This window comes from Pseudophryne corroboree, chromosome 1 (genome assembly GCF_028390025.1).
Source record: "Pseudophryne corroboree isolate aPseCor3 chromosome 1, aPseCor3.hap2, whole genome shotgun sequence".
Lineage (NCBI taxonomy): Eukaryota > Metazoa > Chordata > Amphibia > Anura > Myobatrachidae > Pseudophryne > Pseudophryne corroboree.
Window position 1 is genome coordinate 255,714,441 of NC_086444.1, and position 6,000 is coordinate 255,720,440.

Genomic DNA, 6,000 nt, shown 5'->3' on the forward strand with positions numbered 1-6,000 from the left:
TAATGACGTATCATACTGTACAGGTACCCTCATGTACTGTACTGTACCATACTGTAAAATTGAATATTTATTGGAAAAACATCAATATTAATGTAAAAATAAAGTATTACAACATCCGATTCCATGTACTGCACTGATCAAAATGTACAGTACTCTTATTCAGGACTTATAAAACTGAAAATAACTGTTCATACAGTACACATCAATAACATTACTACTGTATAATATTCTACATTAGTTTATGCAATAATCAGACAAAGGCAATTTTATCATTTTTTTTAATAATGCACCAATTTAAAATTTTAAACAGAAAATACAGAACTACATATTTGTGGCTTGACCATTTCTTTCAACTACAACAGGTAATACTTTATACAGGTGATTTATATAATTATTACAATGTTCAGGTGTGAGTACTTCTAGCCAAAATTTCTTTATCCCATCCACCAGTTGCTGTTTTGTTGTTGGCTTTGCAACACTCCTAACGTACCTCTTCAATTGAGCCCACACTAATTCGATTGGGTTCATGTCTGGTGATCTAATTAAAAAAAAAAAAAAGCGTATAGAAAAAATTAATTACATTACAGTAAATAGAGAAAATTAAACATACAATATTGTACTGTTTATTAAACAAAAAATTTTTTTACAGTACTAGAGTGCTATCCAAAATTTTACTTGTACACTGTTGAAAGAATACTCACTCTGGTGGTGTGCGTTCCCAATTCATACCTTTCTCTTCCATAAATTTGGCTGAGGCGGAGTGTTTAGGATCATTGTCTTGGAATATCCTATGGTGAGTTGGGTAATATTTATTCACAAATGGCACCATACATTTCTCTACTATTGTTTCTTGGAAATATTTCTTATCCATGATTCCTACAGAAATCAAAAAATGTTGTTCATTAATAAGCAACTCCTTTTATTGTGCAGTTACACGTACTCTACAGTACAACATGTATTTTTACAGAACACAGGCACAGAATAAAGTATAGTACTGTACTGTACCTTCGAAAAATAATAGGGGACCAGCTCCTAATCGTGATATGCCTCCCCATACATGGATTTTCAATGGATGCTTTGGGCGTGGTTTTAAAGAGATATGGTTACGTTTCCTGAATGACATTCTGGAGAACCGCTCAAGGGCAACAGACGATTCATCTGTGAAAATGACATCATCAAATGTTTCACCACTCTCAATCCATCGCCGTGCCTGTTCCACTCTCTTTTCTTTATTCACATCTCTTATCATTGGAGATATCCTGTGAAGAGCCAAAAATAATGAAATCAGATACAGTTATGAAATTACAGATTTACAGATTACTGTATATACAGTAGACTGTATGTGCAGTATACTGTATTATATACCTACTGTATACATTAAACTGTACATACAGTACATTAAGTTACATACAGAGTAATATATATATATACATACTGTACTGTACATACACACAAACACACACACACAGTATACAGTATGTAATCATCACAATAAGCCGGCAATGCTTCATTGCTGTCTCTGAGTGCCTATACAGTAGGTATCTCTTTTGGGATAGAATACTGTATATACAGTATATACACACACACATACTGTATATAGTATAAAGTACACACTCTGTATAATGATTTATGGCATTATTATATCACGTATCAAGGGATTATTAACAGTGCATTTACTGTATGGTTTATACTGCTTTCAGTATTTTACCTTGTTGCGCCAAAGGTCCATCCCATTTTCCGTCGCATCCTTCTGATGCTGGTGGCCGATATGTCCAGGTCATACTTGGAATGGAGAATTCGTTTTATTTGCAGAGCAGTACGCTCATCATCCTCACGAGTTAGTTCCTCCACAATTTGTTGCACTCTCCTACAGTACAATACAGTATGAAAAATATGAATTCATGAACAGCACAATCACAGTTACAATTGATGAAGTTTTTATTTTATTTCAAAAAAATTGTTTATGGTATAAAGCAAGTCATTTAAACATTACAGTAGTGTACAGTACGTACCATGTGCATTTTGTAGGAAATACAAATCTGGGCGTTGTTCTCTCGAATGCATGATAGCGCACCGTTTCTAAAGTGACTATAATGCCACTTTCCTTGAGCCATGCATGGATCTCTTTGATGGTTTTATTTTCTTTTTTCATGTTGGCGATTATCTTGCTCATCGTTTTGTTGATACTGTAGTTACTGGCATGTTGTCCAAATATAATTCCTGTATGGAGAGAAAACATTTGTGAATACTGTAGTCTAAAATTTACACATCTGAAAATGCATAAGAGTTTTATGATAGAAGTTAATACTGTACATGTTTACTATCCAGTACCTGATGTTCAAATTTAAGTATTGTATACTGTACAGTACTGAAAATACAACTTCAGTGTTATGGACTGCAATTAGTTTCCTGTATGAAACAGATACAGTACAGTAAATAACCCTCCTTGGAAGTGCATGGGCCCTGTGAGACTTACAGTAGTGTACAGCATAAGGGTCGACTGACATGATGTACAAGCATTACATACAGTACATGTCAGTACTGTATGTAAATTCTTCAATTATTGCCTAACAACAATGCTGCTTACTGTATATTAAATACTGTAGGCCTAGAAATGTGCATCTCAATATAGTAGTTAAAAACACAGGGGCCTATGTGGATAAGCGAGTTCTATGCACACTAAAAATGGCCACCGACCGTGAACCCCCAGCACGTGGCAGCGCTCGGATATGTAGTGAGATACAGTATGGCATACATTTCACACTCCAGGGGGCAATGCTGAAGGAGCGTCACAATCCCCTTGCTTCGCTCGCCACGCGGTGGGCACGGTGCCTCGCTACGCTCTACACACTATTATATCAGTAGTCAGGAAACGCAGCATGCATTTGTGGAGTGAAGAGGGTGAAAAAGGAGAGAAAGTACAGTTTGTACTGTAAGGTTATGTCAGAGGGTGTGAAGATGATCAGCTCAGTGTTATACATGTTACAGTAAGTTAGAATACAGTACAGTGCATTATGTATTTCTATTTTATTACCAGGTGTCTCCTCCACTGGTTGGCGACGGACTGTAAAAAGATAATACAGTACAGTTAGTCATATCAGTTTGACTTAAAATAATGTTGGAGAAAAAAAATACTGTAATTACAGTACCAACTATTGCTACTGTACAGTATATTTACCAAAAATGTATTCTGGCTCGTCGTCTGTGGGTAAAAGAGAAGAATATTATAAGATACAGTATACAGTAAAAAGTATAGTAATAGTACACTAGTTTCCAGGCCCAGTGTCAGGTGGGTAAAAAAAGGTATGCTTGTGACAGGCATGGTGATTCCAAGGGACCCCACCGAGACCATCAGAAAATTTGTGAGTGACCCGTATGCCGGTGATTATGACTAGAATAAGGTACAGTAGCAACTCTTTTTTCTTTTGAATTATGTATACTGTACAGTACTGTATGTGCATATTGTACAGTACACTTAAAATATTTAGCAGTTACTGTAGTGGTAATTTTTGGGATGACAGTATTAGCATACTGTAAGCATCCAACTGAGGCCCCCAAACAGATGCCGCCACTAGGTACAGTACGTGCCTCTCGTGCCTAATGGGAAATTCATCACTGACAGTATCTAGAGAGATGAATGGAGAGACAGTGACAAGGGGTGAGAGAGAGAGAGAGAGAGAAATTGAGTAAGATGGGTGTTTTTTTTAGAACAGGATGTTGTCCATACAGTAGCAACCAATCAAATATTACCTACTGTACTGTATTATCGTCTGTAAGTGTAACTAGATACTGTAAATGTTAATGTGGGATGTGATCGGTTGCTACTGTATGGGCAATATCACCAGTTCAAACAAAAACAATTTTCATCCGATTTCTACGCATTTGCCAGAAAAATCTGATGAAAAGTGCTACTCTGATGGCATCAGATCAATGTCAGTAATAATTCTTACCACTAAATGCAGCAGCATCATCATCATCCTCCTCCTCCTCCGTGGCCTGTTCCAGTGTAGGGCCTGTGAAAAAAAACATTAATGTGAAAAAAAAAAAAGGTTAATTCCAGGAAATACACATACCCTCCAACATGGTACAAAATGCTCTGGTTCTGGACTTCCCTCTTAATTTATTATTGCCATCACCTGTGAAGAAACAGCTTTCTTATCATATAACTAGTTCAACACAGGTGATGGAAATCATAAATTAAGAGGGAAGTCTAGAAACAGAGCAGTGCGGCGGGTCATGTTGGAGGGTCTGCATACAGAAACATAGAATTTGATGACAAATACTGTAAGAACCACTTTGCCCATCTAATCTGCCTCTTTTTTTTAACCTTTTTTTTACATCAAACCTTATAACAATTTTCCCCAAACATCACATGATGCAAAGATAAATAAATAAAAAAATAAATAAAAAAAGAGGTGCAAGATGGAATTGTGATTGGGCCCTCCCAACCACCCTTATGTTATATAAACAGGGTCTGCCACACGACTGTGGCTGAAATGACTGGTTGGTTTGGGCCCCCACCAAAAAAAGAAGCAATCAATCTCTCCTTGCTCAAACTGGCTCTACAGAGGCACGATGTACCGGACTGGACTTACTTAATGGGTGCAGTGTGGTGAGGGACAGAGAGTCCTGGTCCTCCTCCTCCTCCTCCGCCACCGCCTGTGACAGTGTAGGGCCTGTGAAAGCAAAAAATCCATGAAATATACTTTTGTATTCTGTGTTGAATACAGTAAAGCAAAAATTCAGTCAGGAATTGGAGGAGGAGAGTAAATTTCGCACACAGAGACGAGAATGTCGAGGCCAGAATCAGGGGGTAGTGGAGGAGGGTTAGGATACCGTACCTCACCCTGTTGGGATTGCTGCAATCAGGATGCCACTGTCGGTCACCTGACCGCTAGAATCCTGACTGCTGGTCACGCAAACCCAACCCATTGGTTTAACACAATGTACAGTACAGTACAATACTGCAGTTTACTTACCAAGTTGGGGAGAGGGTTTTTCATCCTCACTGTCAATAATTACTGAGTTGAAAATAAAAAAATATTATAAACAAAATACAGTAGAGTACAGTTACTACAAAATTGCACAGTAGTACAGTGCTACAGGAGGCAGAGATATATTCATAATACAGTAGGAGCAGAATGACTGTCCAGCGGTAGGGGACATACAGTACTGTATTTAAAAGACCTGCTGTCTGGATCCCGACATTCAGAATGCAGAGTGTGGATTCAGAGTATGATTGGAGGGTTAGGCTAGTGGAGGGTGGGTCGGATGCACAATTTTGGGCACCATAATACAAAATGGATATCGTGGAACTACAAAAGGTTTAGAGGCGGGCGACCAAAGTGATGAAGTGGATTGAGAAGATGGAATACAAGGAAAGGCAGGCTAGGCATGTTTACATTGGAAAAGAGGAGATTAAGAGGGGACATGATTAACCTTTACAAATATACTGTATACAGTACAGTAAGGGGACAATACACAGGAACGGTTTTTGATAAGATGGACACAGAGGACACGTGCACAGTAACTCTTGTTGAAGTAGAGGCGATTTCGCACAGAGGCGAAAAGGGGTCTTCACAGTGAGGGAAATACTGTACAGTGCATGTTTGGAATTCCCTGCCTGAAAAGTAATAAAAGTGGACTTGGTCAATACTTTTAAGAATGGGCTTGAGAAAATCCTACTGTACTTACTATAATCTGGCTCCTCTTCCCCCGAATCAATGGGAATGAGCTCCTCCTCTGTATCAATTACGAGGCGGTCTGTGTGTAAAAGATGACAAGTATTGTAAAATACAAAAATTACAGTAATACTGTAGGAAACTAGTGTGACTGTAACAAAAAGTAATTATTACCACTTCCGGAGCTCTCGGATGCAGCAGCAGGTGGTGGTGGTGGTGGTGGTGTTGGTACTGTGGGAAAAAAAATAACAGTACTGTAAGTGAAGCTGTCAATTGGAAACATGTACTGTACAGTATCCAGGACACATGTACAGTAGTG

At 38.3% G+C, this 6,000-nt stretch overlaps 1 long non-coding RNA gene across 1 annotated transcript; it reads right to left on the minus strand.

The window, feature by feature from the left end:
• Window positions 1-3,034: 3,034 nt before the first annotated feature.
• On the minus strand, window positions 3,035-5,758 carry LOC135055764 (uncharacterized). Its single transcript, XR_010243812.1, has 6 exons — window positions 5,695-5,758; window positions 4,980-5,021; window positions 4,596-4,676; window positions 3,951-4,013; window positions 3,179-3,202; window positions 3,035-3,064 (listed from the first exon to the last, which is right to left on the minus strand). It is a non-coding gene; the product is annotated as an uncharacterized LOC135055764 (long non-coding RNA).
• Window positions 5,759-6,000: the final 242 nt, after the last annotated feature.